The following is a 14,049-nucleotide window of genomic DNA, read 5'->3' as shown; positions in this document are numbered from 1 at the left end:
TTTTAAAAAAAATATCAAGTGAGCATTTACATTTTTTATATAACGTTTCTTTTGTGCTTTGTTTTAATAACTTGGTGAATTGGGTGATGAAAAGTACGTGCTAAGCTGGCATTGAAAGCGAATTTTTTGTTAAATAACTTTTGAATGGGTGGAAAGAGTTAAATTTCGCAATTGGATTCGTATAACTGGCCGTGATGCGCATCCGTTGATACTCCTTTCGACCATATCGGACCAATTTTCGACATGAACAATAAATGGCCTAGACAGTCTTAAATGAGTAGAAAATAAGGTAACGCGCCGAACGCCGTCGCCGCTTTGACATTCGGCGGCGGCTTGCGAAAAACGTAATTAATTGGCGGCGTATATCTCTATTAGCAACGATAAAGCTCCGAATGATACCGGTCTCAACTTTGGATAAATCCTCGGGAGATCCAAGTGACTCGAGACCGAAGTACTTTCGCCTAGTTTTGGCAAAAGCTGGGCAATCAAGCATAAAGTGATTTGGTGATTCCACCTCATCATCCTCCATACAGCTGCAACAGGATTGAGTTTCCAGTATATTGAGACGTACCGCATGGATACCCATGGGACAGTGCCCTGTCAAAACCCCAATGACCATTAATAGGTGAGCCTTAGTGAACCCAATTATTTCAGCAGACCTCCTGCAATCCAATTTCGGCCAGAAAGATCTTGATACCCTGCAAGACGTGGTGTCCGCCCAACGTTTGCTGAGCTGACTCGAGGCCCAGCTATGGAGGAGCAATTGATAGGTGGCCAGCGGTATACCGAAATCTCTACAGCCATCTTCATCCGATTCAGTTGTACCGATGCGGGCTAAGAGAACCGCTTGACAGTCACCCTGGATATCACTACGGCCGGGACCCAGATAATCTTAATTGGAAAATAATTCGATGCAATAGCAAACGCTCAAAGACCACCCTCGATCGCACTGTAGTTGAGGTCATGACCTTGACAGCCGCTTGGTTATGTTGTTGTTGTTGTAGCAGTGCTTCGCCCCACCTAGCAGTTGCGACCTATCACAAATTACAATCAATATCCTCTAACGGGAGTCCAAGCAAACTTGCTGTTTCAACAGGGGTTGACCATAATGAAAGGGGTGTTAGAGGTGTTGGTTCCACATTACAATTAAAGAGAAGGTTGGTGTCATGTGGGTAAACATTGCAAGCGTGGCATACATTTTGTATGTCGGGGTTTATTCTGGATAGGTAAGAGTTTAACCTGTTATAGTACCCAGAACGAAGTTGAGCCAGTGTGACTCACGTTTCCTTTGGGAGTATGCGTTCCTTTTCCGCAAGTTTTGGGTACAGTTCTTTGAGTACTGGATTCACCGGGCAATTCCTGCATAAAGGTCCGACACCTGTTTGTGGAGTTCACCAAGGGCTGCTTGTGTTTTTTTTTTGCTTCATACGGCTGAGTTCTCAGGTGTCGTATTTCCTCAAAATGTTTACGGAGATGACTCCTTAAGTTCCTAGGCGGTGTTGGCTCATCAATCAGATGTCTGTTGGGATGCCCCGGTTTCTGGGTATTTAACAGGAACTGTTTGGCTAGCATCTCATTTCTCTCCCTGATGGGGAGTATTCTCGCCTCATTATGTAGATGGTGTTCTGGGGACATAAGAAGACAATTCCGCTTGCGTGCTCACCAAAATGTAGATCCTGATCAAACGTCACACCCAAGATTTTGGGGTGTAGGACAGTCAATGGTCGACATTTGGGACGTCCATGTTGTAAATAAGGTCGCGGAGGATTTAGTCGGTGATAATGCCAGGTTTCGCGAGGCAAAAAACTAGAGATATCAGGGAGGTTGCCGTTTATTCTGTAGCAAAGCTCGTCGACCTGTGGGCCTGGGCCTGTGGCCATTATTTTGAAGTCATCGGCTTAGGAAACTATAGTAACTCCTTCTGGTGGCGAAGGTAGTTTAAATATGTTGAAATTGAACAAAAGTGGGGATAAGACACCACCCTTGTTTAATTCTTCTTGGTTTTGATGTTTCGTTTCTAAATTGCACCGTTGCCTGCCGACCACCCAGATAATTTGAGGTCCACCTTTTAAGACATGGGGGAAGGGTAGACCCTTCCAGGTTTTGCATTAACGTGCCATGGTTGACCGTATCACAAGCTTTTGATAGGTTTAGCGCAACAAGTACTGTTCTATGGTGGGGTTTTGATTTAAACCGCAATTTATCTGGGTGCCAATGGCATTTAGCGCGGTGGTGGTGCTATGGAGTTTTCTGAAGGCATGCTGATGACATGCTAGCTGCAAATTTGCTTTGAAGTAGGGGAGCAAAATGGCTTCAAGCGTCTTGGCTACTGGCGATAGGAGAGATATCGGACGATATGACTCTCCTATGTTAGCTGGTTTTCCAGGCTTTAGTAGCGGGACCACCTTGGCTATTTTCCATTTTTCGGAAATGACAAAGGTGGAAAGAGACAGGTTGAAGACATGTGCTAAATATTTGAAACCCTCTTTCCCTAGGCTTTTAAGCATCGGCATGGCTATGCCGTCTGGGCCCACTGCTTTGGATGGTTTAGCATGAACGATGGCATCCTCAACCTCTCTGGCGGTTATGGTAATTGGTGACACGCTGAATTTATGTGTATGTGCGTGTCTGTTGGCCCTTCGTCTATCTTTGAGGACCGTAGAATGCATTTCATATTGTCGGCAGAAAGCGCTCGCGCATTTTTTAGCATCCGACAGCACTTTGTCGCCAAAGGCGATGAAAACTTTGTCATTGTGCCTAGACGGATTCGATAGGGACTTTACGGTGGACCAAAGTTTACCTGCACCGGCAGAGAGGTTACAATCGCTTAGGTGCTCCTCCCATTTCGCCCGCTTATGTTCATCCACAAGCAATCTGATGCGTTGGTTTATATCCCTTATTTGGGGGTCGCCGGGATCGAGCGGCCTTATAAGGTCACGTTCTCTCGCTAAACTTGCGGCCTCCGCCTGGAAGTGGGCCGAATTTCGGGAATTCTACCAGCGGGAATCAAACGAGCCGAGGCGGATTCAATGACCTTGCGGAAAGCACGCTCCCCTTGGCGGGCATCAGTCGGGATAGGGAGGGCAGCAAAGCGGTTGTCTGTAAAGGATTTGTATTCGTCCCACTTTTCTCTTTTTAAGTTAATGAAAGTGCGTTTTTCTGTGACGATGAAGCCGGCGGAACGCTCGAGCGAAATAAGTATAGGCTGGTGGTCAGATGCCGATGTTACCATCGGCTGCCAGGTGACGCAGTTTACGAGTTCTGCGCTCACGACTGAAATATCCGGCGAACTGTGACAATTCCTACCGTACGTGTGGGGGCGTCTCCGTTTATGGTGCGGAAAGTAGTTTCTTCTACTTGATCCCCCAACATCTCACCCCTACTGTCCGCCCGCAAGTTTGAATGCCATAGATCGTGATGGGCATTGAAATCGCCTAAGATAATGCGACTGTTGCCAGTGAGTAAGGCGCTGATATTAGGGCGGTATCCACTTGGGCAACAGGTGGCAGGCTGGATGCAGATGTTGATGATTTCTAGGTTTGCATCGCCTGACCGGACAGATAAGCCTTGACGTTCTAAGGCACTGTCCCTGCGGTCGATGTCTGGATCAAATATATGATATTGCACAGAGTGGTGTATGATAAACGCGAGGCTGCCTCCATTTCCCCTCTCGCAATCTTTTCTGTGGACATTATACCCAGAACAGGTCTGCAGTGCAGATCTTGATGTGAGTTTAGTCTCTTGAATCGCAGCAATGCGGATGTTGTGCCGATTCATGAAATCGACTATCTCCGTGATTTTCCCAGTTAATCCATTAAAGTTTAACTCCAGAATTCTGAAGTGCATAGGGGGAGAAGTGGTCACTCTGGGAGTAAGTGACGGATAACTACGCCTGGGTTGTGGAAGGCTAGGACGTGACTGCTGTTGTGGCCCTGGGACTGGACGTCCTTGGGTAAGCATTGGGGTACCCAGTGTATTTGGGTATGCGGCCTGGTAACATGCGCAATGAAACCCGTCGGGGGGTTGCCGTCGCGGAGACCAGAACATCTAGGAAAGTGGCACCGTCCATGACAGGAGCTGCATTGGACGGATGTCGCAAACATATATATTCTGTGCCGGCTGACGGTGCAAAGGGAGGTAGGGACTAAGAGTCTGTTTCCCTGACCTACACAATTGCTGCCGGAAAAGAGGGGGGGGGGGGGGAGAAGACGGGGGCAGGGGCTGATGCTCGGTATTGCTCCCTACTCTACTACGTAGATTGTAGGTATGTGTGGGAGCAGCCGTGTGACTTGGTGGCGCCGTGGGGCGCGAGCAGCAGCGGGTACTTGTTGTGGCTTGCAGAGCAGCGGGGCTGCTGGAAGGTAGCGGGGGGCGCTAAGGCGCATACTACGGGACGTCTTAGGGCGTGAACAGCAAGGAGCCACAAAAGATTTATAGACGTTACGTGGACGTCTGGTTTTGGGATCTGCCCAGAACAACCTGTCCGATGCAACCATCCCTTACAAGAGGCACACTGACAAGAGTATGACTGTCCTAAAAAGATTCTTTTCCGGCAGACGCAGCAAAACCATTTCTCAGGACCGGGGTCAGGAGACGGACCCGGATTGGGTTCGATACCTTCCCCGAGCAAGAGAATATGGAGCAGTCCCCCTGCAAGGAGCTGCTGGGAGGATGACAATTTGTGGGAGGGACGCAACAAATTAAATGGGGTTACACTGAAATGACAGTCCTTGGTCGGGAAAAATCCCGAGTCGCTCCGGTACATAGAACCGACTGCCTTGGGAAGCGCTTGGCTATCAGAATAGATGTTAAATTCCCCAACCGTACTAGCACTGGATAGCATTTCATCCACCGCATCCTTAATCGCAGCAACTTCCGCTTGGAATACACTGCATTGATCAGCCAACTTAAACTTGAGGCTTACATTTTGCTCTTGACAAAAGACTCCCCACCAACCTATCCGTCCAGCTTCGACCCATCCGTGAACAAGTTAACCGGTCCCATACCCCAGACTGCAGTTGAAACTTTTATTGAAAAAACACACATCAACGAGAGATGTGTTGTTTATATATGGCACGTATGTACGTCAGTTATTTAGTTGAATTTTTCTGCCTTTTGCGGAACTTAAATGGGTTTCAGGTTCGATGAAAAGTTTTACAGCTATACTTGGAAGTGATCGTTATACTCTTAAAATAGTTTTCATCCCTAAAAATTCGTTGATATGTTCATCTGCTCTGTTTATTTGTCGTTGAGAGTTGGAAGTTAAACATATGCCCTTCTAATATATAATAGCAAACATAATCAGAAGATCCGCAAAAACACTTGACAGTTGAATTCATGATGTATTACTAGCGTTACAAGTTATTATTTACCAGGGGATAGGCTAGCTCAGCGGCAGTCGGCCTAGAACCAGAAGATGCTGATCAGAAGCGAGCTGGATTCATATATTTTAAATTACAATCCTTACGTGTAACATTCCTGTTATCTTAGTGGTCCCATTTTCAGAGCAAACAGCAACAGTGAGTCAAATTTTTTTGTATATTTAGGATAAAATTTTTTAAGCGAAGTATTTTCATAAATAAGTGTATTATACTGTAACGAATATTAGCAACACTAAGGGGTACTGCCATCTCTAAGCCGATGCTAAGCAATGTTTGTAGGCACATCCATAAATCAATCATGTATCTACATAAACGAATAAATCATTATGTCTACACATATGTATGTACACGCAGCAGAGAAGAGATGCACAAACACATGCATATATCTTATCTGAGATCCTTCCAAAAGTATGCAATTGTAATTGAGGAAGTGTCGCTCACAAATACACACATATGAGAAGCTATATACGTGCATCTGTAGTTATAATTATATGGCGGTAACTAAGTAAATTCTGGAAGCGCCTAGAAGATGCCACGAGGAAATCACAGAGTATAAAAGCACCAACGGTAGAGGCACCACAAGCAGTTTTGATTAAGACGCCATCTGGCGAGCAATAGCAGTATTATTATTGTTAAGTACTTTAATAAAGGCCATTTTTCCATTATTCAATATTGATTCGAACGTTAACAGAAGATTGCAAATAAGAGGATTTGCAGCAAATTCGTTACAATTGGTGTCAGAAGAGGAATTGTTGAATAAGTTCCAGAGGACAACAACGACATGGCAAAGTTCAGTGAATTGAATATCCAGCAACTGAAGAAGGAGTTGGAGAGCCGTGGATTGAATACAACCGGCATTAAACTCGAACTTCAGGCACGACTACGAGAGGCAATGGAAGACGAAGGAATTAACGTGGAAGAGTATGTCTTTCCTCTTGATGACGAGGAGACAACAAAAATTGAAGAGAAAAACGAAACATCGCAGACAGCTACCAGCACAGACTTGAACATGATATTGGCTGCAATAACTGCTCAAACATCGACAGTGGCGTCTCAGCTGGAATCACAGGAGACACGTTTAACATCCAAGATGGAGGCACAGCAGGCACGCATTTCAGAAATGTCGTGACAAATGTCATCTCAACTGGCATCGCAAGAGAAACGCATAACATCCAAGATGGAAAAATAACTAGAATCGCAGGAGAACCGTATAACAGCGAAGATTGAAGCACAAGAGGCACGTATATCAGAAATGTCGACACAAATTTCAGCACAGGTATCATCGCAGATCTCTGCACAACTAGAATCGCGTATGGAAGAGAAACTAACGCAGTTTCAGGAAGGGTTCAGTGGTCGACAAGATAAAATGGAGGCCTAGATAGAGGCTTTAAAAGATCGTATTCAGGAGTTACAATTGAACCGTCCAATAACGTTAACGTCTACTCTGAAGGTAAAATCCCCAACGTTTGATGGTTCTGTTCCTTTCCAGGTATTTAAGCTCCAATTTGAGAAGACGTCGGCAGCGAACAACTGGAATGCTGAAGATTAAGTTGCAGCTCTGTTCGTGGCATTGAAAGGGCCAGCAGCCGAAATCCTACAGACGATTCCCGAAGGAGAGCGGATCAACTATGAAGCATTGATGGCCGCTGTCGAGAGACGTTATGGAAGCGAGCATAGAAAACAGATATTCCAAATTAAGTTGCAAAACCGTCACCAAAGAGCGAATGAGACTGCAGGAGTTTGCCTCGGATGTTGAAAGATTGGCTCATCTCGCAAATGCGGACGCACCCGTGGAATACACCGAGAGGGTAAAAATCCAGAGTTTTATAAATGGCATACGGGACGTGGAAACAAAGCGAGCTACATACGCAAACCCAAAGCTGACATTTGCTGAAACGGTATCACATGCATTGACTCAGGAAACTGCCTCCCTATTGAGTAAACCAGCATATAAGGCTCGTCGTGTGGAAGTAGAAAGACCAGAGTGGGTAGACACAACTTTGGAAGCATTGAAGGGTACGCAGCCGAAGAATAATGATGCAGTCAAATGCTTTAAGTGTGGAAAGCCAGGGCATATTGCGCGTTATTGCAACACCAACCCTAACAGTTCCAACAATTTAGGTGGTCGTAAACGCAGAGCTGAAGGAGATGATCAGATCTCCAAGACCAATCAATCGTTAAATTAAAGCGGGTCAGCAGCAAGGGGCGACAGCTGGCTCCCTCAATTGAATGCCCCATAATCTCTATCTCACAAATTGGAAGAAGGTCAAACAATCTTACTGTCGGAGGACATGTGGATGGAAAGGAACGTTTACTGACTGTAGATACGGGTGCATCCCATTCCATCATTCGATCAGATTTAGTCAACAAGAAGATAAGACCATTGCTTGGAGCAAGATTACGTACAGCCACGGGAGAGGACACCCAGGTAATTGGAGAAGTAGCATGTGAAGTAGCAATTGGGAACGTCACGGTACTACACAATTTTATAGTGGCAGAGATTGTTGATGAAATCATAATTGGAGCGGACTTCTTAATCGACCAAGGCATCAAGATCGATATGCAAAGCAAGACGATGCGATATAAGAACATGGATGTGCCACTTAATTTCGGCTACGAGAGAGGCTACAGCAGTAAACCACCAAAATCCGAAGCAGTCATCTGGGCAAAGGTTGATGGAGATTTTGGGACGAAAAAATTGTGGGTTGTAGAAGCAGCAAACACATCAGCACTGAATATACTTGTAGGAAAAACCCTGGCTATGACAAAATAAGATGGACCTATTCCGGTAAGAGTTCTCAATGAGTTCAAGTCACCACTCAAACTGACCAAAGGAGCTATTTTGGCAAGGTGCCAAAAGGCTGAAGTAGTTATTAACTGTGAACAGCTCCAGAAATACGTTTCATCTAGTAAAACTTATCTTTCAAATAACATCACGGCATGGACGCAGGGGCTAGAGGAAGCCTATCAGAGTAAGGCAAACAACTACTCCTAAAGTACGCAAACATTTTTGACCAGGATTGTTCCAAACCAGGCCGCACCAACGTTGTGAAACATCAAATTGACACTGGAGATGCGAGGCCGATCCGTCAAGCTCCACGTAGTGTTCCACTGGCGAAGCGGGAAGTTGTGTGTCAAATCATACAAGGAATGAGCGACACCGGCGTCATCGAGCCATCAGCTAGTCCATGGAGCTCACCGGTGGTACTTGTGAAGAAGAAGGATGGAAAAATGAGGTTTTGCTTGGACTATCGCAAGTTGAACGACGTCACGAAAAAGGATAGTTACCTATTGCCGAGAATTGACGACACTCTGGACTCGCTCTCTGGTACGAAATGGTTTTTCACACTGGACTTGAAAAGCGGCTACTGGCAAGTTGAGGTGAAGGAGGAAGACAAAGAGAAAACAACCTTCAGTGTCGGTGATGGTCTTTGGCAATTTACAGTGATGCCTTTTGGACTTTGTAATGCACCAGCTACTTTTGAGAGACTAATGGACCAGGTACTGAAAGGACTACATTGGAAAACATGCTTGGTGTACTTGGACGATATCATCGTATTGGGCAAGAACTTTGATGAACATCTGAAGAACTTGGAGGAATTTTTCCAGAGAATAGCTGGCGCTGGTCTGAATCTAAGTCCTAAAAAGAGTGCGCTGTTTAAAAAGGAAGTAAATTATTTGGGTCACAAGGTAACGACAGAGGGCATCTGCACTGCGAACGAAAGGATATAGGCTGTAAAGGATTGGCAAAGACCACAGAACCTACATGAATTGAGAAGTCTCCTTGGGCTGTGTAAATATTAACGCCGATTTGTGCCAAATTTTTCCAGCGTAGCCCAGAGCCTCCATGAGCTTACAAGAAAAAATAAAGCGTTTGAATGGAAGAAGGAGCAAGAAGTGGCTTTCCAAACATTGAAGGAGCAACATTTATTCTAGATACAGATGCGAGTGGATATGCTATAGGAGGCGTTTTATCACAACTGGTCGATGGACAGGAGAAGGTAGTTACATATTACAGCCGTTCAATTGGAAAACCAGAAAGGAACTACTGCGTTACACGGAGAGAGCTGTTGGCATTGGTAGAGTGCATTAAACATTTTCACAAATACCTCTACGGCCAGCGATTCCGCGTCAGGACAGATCACGAAGCGTTGAAATGGCTTCTGCAGTTCCGTAATCCAGAAGGACAATTGGCACGGTGGATCGAGCGGCTATAATGCTAATACTTTTCCATTGCGCATTGGAAAGGTAGTACCCATGGGAATGCCGATGCAATGTCACGAAGACCATGTAGTTTGGAATGCAAGCACTGTTCAAAGGCCGAGGCTAAAGAAGACATTACAGGTGTCCGGCTAATGACTATAACGTGTGCGGATGAATGGGACAAGGAACAACTAAGGAAGGGTCAGCTAGAAGTTTCGTTATGCAAGGGCTCGAACGAAACGAAAGACCAAATAGAGAGGAGATGTCAACAGAGAGTCCCATTGCGAAGTCATATTGGGCACAGTGGAACAGTTTAGAATTGATATCCGGTTGCCTGCATCGAGTATGGGCGAGTGCAGATGGGCAATGCAAGAAGAAACTGACAGTTGTTCACAGAAAGAGGATTCCTGACGTGCTCAGCGAGTTGCATAATGGTCCAAGCGGAGGTCATCTTGGAATCATGAAGACGCTCGAGAAGATTAAACAGAGATTCTATTGGGTTGGTTGCCGTCAGTCGGTCACTGAGTGGATTGCGAACTGCGAGGTTTGCAGCAGAGCGAAAGAGCCCAAAACCTGAAGTCATGGCCAGATGAAGCAATATAACTCAGGTGCGCCATTTGAAAGGATCGCTATGGATGTCGCAGGCCCATTTCCTACTAGCAACTGCGGAAGCAAATATATACTGGTAGTTATGGATTATTTCAGCAAATGGCCAGAAGTATACCCAATCCCAAATCAAGAAGCAGAAACAGTAGCAGAAGTGTTTATAAACAATTGGGTTGCAAGGTATGGTGTACTAATAGAGTTACATTCTGACCAAGGCAGGAATTTCGAATCAGCTGTTTTCCAGTAAAGGTGTAAATCATTGGGCTTTCGAAAAACACGGACAACTGCATTGCATCCTCAGTCCGATGGTATGGTGGAACGTTTCAATAGAACCTTGGAGGAGCATTTAAGGAAAGTAGTAGACAAGTACCATAAGGAGTGTGATACGCGCATACCATTATTCTTGATGGCTTACCGATCAGCAGTGCATGAGACGGGCCAAACACATGCAAAAGTAATTTTTGGCAATGACATTCGACTGCCAGTTGATTTGAAGTTTGGGATAGATGCCGATGCGGAGAGAAATGTCAAGAAATCCACTGGTGTCTTGGAAGAAGAGCTGAAAGAGATACAGGATCAAGACAACAAGCAAAGATTGTGAGTGACAAGATGAAAGCCCGATACGATAAAGCAATTAATTCGGAGGGTTTTCAGGAAGGAGATTTGGTGCTGTTATACAACCCACAACGAAAAAAAGGTTTGTCCCCGAAATTGCAGTGTAATTGGGAAGGCCCATACAAAGTTATAAAACGGATCAACGATGTAGTGTACCGCATACAAACCATTGGCAAACCATGAACCAAAATGAAAGTAGTTCATTTGGAAAGGCTGGCAGCGTTTAGATCGAGAGATTTGTCTGATCGGGACGATCAGACTTAGGTGGAGGGCAGTGTAACGAATATTAGCAACACTAAGAGTACTGCCATCTCTAAGCCGATGCTAAGCAGTGATTGTATGCACATCCATAAATCAATCATGTATCTACATAAACGAATAAATCATTACGTCTACACATATGTACGTACACGCAGCAGAGAAGAGATGCACAAACACATGCGGATATCTTATCTGAGATGCTCCCAAAAGTATGTAATTGTAATTGGGGAAGTGTCGCTCACAAATACACGCATATGAGAAGCTATATACGTGCATGTGTAGTTATAATTATATGGCGGTAACTAAGTAAATTCTGGAAGCGCCTAGAAGATGCCACGAGGAAATCACAGAGTATAAAAGCACCAACGGTAGAGCCGCTACAAGCAGTTTTGATTAAGACGCTATCTGGCGAGCAATAGCAGTATTATTATTGTGAAGTACTTTAATAAAGGCAATTTTTCCATTATTCAATATTGAAGTTATGTATTCAACATTTTAGTGATTCGAAGATTGCAAATAACAGGATTTGCAGCAAATTCGTTACAATACCTTTTTTTGGTGTTCTTGTAGGAATGAGAAAACATTCTTTGAATGTCTTCAGTAGCACTGTACAGGGGAAGATCCTAGGTTGAATATGATGTGAATGCAAATAGTTTGTTTTAACAAAGACCTGTTTCAATTTTTTTGGGAACAAATTAAAATTAATAAATGGAAACACTAAAAATATTGACATATTAGTTTAGCACGGCCTTACGTATGGAAGCCAATACCAAAGATAACCAAATTAGAAGAAGAAACGACGTTCTGCACAATAAACGGTGAAGCCCCCACACGTATGGTAGGAAGCTGTCACAGTTCGCCCGATATATCAATCCTGAGCACAGAACTTGTAAACTGCGTCAACCGGCAGCCGATAGTAACATTGGCATCCGACCACCTGCCTATACTTATTTCTCTCGAGCGTACCGCCGACTTCATCGTCACAGAAAAAAGCACTTTCATTAACTTTAAAAAAGGAAAGTGGGACGAATAAAAATCCTTTACAGACAACCGCTTTGCTGTCCTCCCTATCCCAACTGATGCCCGCCAAGGGGAGTGTGCTTTCCGCAAGGTCATTGAATCCGCCTTGGCTCGTTTCATTCCCGCCCGTAGAATTCCCGAAATTCGGCCCCACTTCCCGGCAGAGGCCGCAAGTTTAGCGAGAGAACGTGACCTTATAAGACAGCTCGATCCCGGCGACCCCCAAATAAGGGATTGCTTGTGGATGAACACAAGCGGGCGAAATGAGAGGAGCACCTAAGCGGTTGTAACCTCTCTGCCGGTGTAGGTAAACTTTGGTCCACTGTAAAGTCCCTATCGAATCCGTCTAGGCACAATGACAAAGTATCCATCGCCTTTGGCGACAAAGTGCTGTCGGATGCGAAAAAATGTGCGAGCGCTTTCTGCCGACAATACATAATGGATTCTACGGGCGACAAAGATAGACGGAGGGCCAACAGACGCGAACATAAACATAAGTTCAGCGCGTCACCAATTATCATCACCGCCAAAGAGGTTGAGGATGCCATCGGTCATGCTAAACCATCCAAAGCAGTGGGACCAGACGGCATAGCCATGCCGATGCTTAAAAACCCAGGGAAAGAGGGTTTCAAATATTTAGCACATGTCTTCAACCTGTCTCTTTCCACCTTTGTCATACCCGAAAAATGGAAAATGGCCAAGGTGGTCCCGCTACTAAAGCCTGGGAATCCAGCTAACATAGGAGAGTCATATCGCCCGATATCTCTCCTATCTCCAATAGCAAAGACGCTTGAAGCCATTTTTCTCCCCTACTTCAAAGCAAATTTACAGCTAGCCTGTCATCAGCATGGCTTTAGAAAACTCCATAGCACCACCACCGCGCTAAATGCCATTAGCACTCTGATAAATTGTGGTTTAAATCAGAAGCCGCACCATAGAACAGTACTCGTAGTGCTAGACCTATCAAAAGCTTTTGATACGGTCAACCATGGCACGTTATCCCCATGTATTAAAAGGTGGACCGCAAATTATCTGGGTGGTGTCCTATCCCCACTTTTGTTTCATTTTTACATATCAAAACTACCTTCGCCACCGGAAGGAGTTACTATCGTTTCTTACGCCGATGACTGCACAATAATGGCCACAGACCCGGGCCCAAAGATCGATGAGCTTTGCTACAGAATAAACGGCTACCTCCCTGATCTCTCCAGTTTTTTCGCCTGCGAAACCTGGTATTATCACCGACTAAATCATCCGCGACCTTATTTACAACTTGGACGTCCCAAATGTCGACCATTTTGAACATCCACGTCGATGGCACTACGCTACCGACTCCTACACCCCAAAATCTTGGGTGTGACGTTTGATCAGGATCTACATTTTGGTGAGCACGCAGCCGCAATTGTCCAATCCAGAGCCGTAATAAAATCCTCAAATCCCTTGCTGGCAGTACTTTGGGAAAAGACAAAGAAACGCTCATTAACACATACAAAGCAGTTGGCTAGCCGCTTGCGTGCTACGCGTCCCCTATATGGTCGCCAAGCCTAAAAATTACCCACTGGAAGAAGCTACAGGCCTGCCAAAATACTGCGCTCAGAACCGCCACGGGCTGTCTTCTTATGTCCCCAGAACACCATCTACATAATGAGGCGAGAATACTCCCCATCAGGGAGAGAAATGAGATGCTAACCAAACAGTTCCTGTTGAATACCCAGAAACCTGTGCATCCCAACAGATATCTCATTGATGAGCCATCACCGCCTAGGGACTTAAGGAGTCCTCTCCGTAAGCATTTTGAGGAAATACGGCACCTGCGAACTCAGCCGTATGAAGCAAGAAAACACAAGCAGGTCCTTGGTGAACTCCACAAACAGGTGTCGGACCTTTAATCCAGTACTCAAAGAACAGTACCCAAAACTTGCAGAAGAGGAACGCGTACTCTCCAGGGAAACGCGAGTCACTC

At 45.2% G+C, this 14,049-nt stretch overlaps 1 protein-coding gene across 1 annotated transcript in view; it reads left to right on the top strand.

Moving 5' to 3' along the window:
- Cep164 (centrosomal protein 164) overlaps positions 1-14,049 on the top strand; it is a 141,622-nt gene that overhangs the window by 25,798 nt on the left and 101,775 nt on the right. The window lies entirely within an intron of this gene.

The sequence above is a fragment of the Eurosta solidaginis genome, chromosome 4 (genome assembly GCF_040869045.1).
Source record: "Eurosta solidaginis isolate ZX-2024a chromosome 4, ASM4086904v1, whole genome shotgun sequence".
NCBI lineage: Eukaryota > Metazoa > Arthropoda > Insecta > Diptera > Tephritidae > Eurosta > Eurosta solidaginis.
This window is presented reverse-complemented; position numbering and strand designations above follow the sequence as displayed.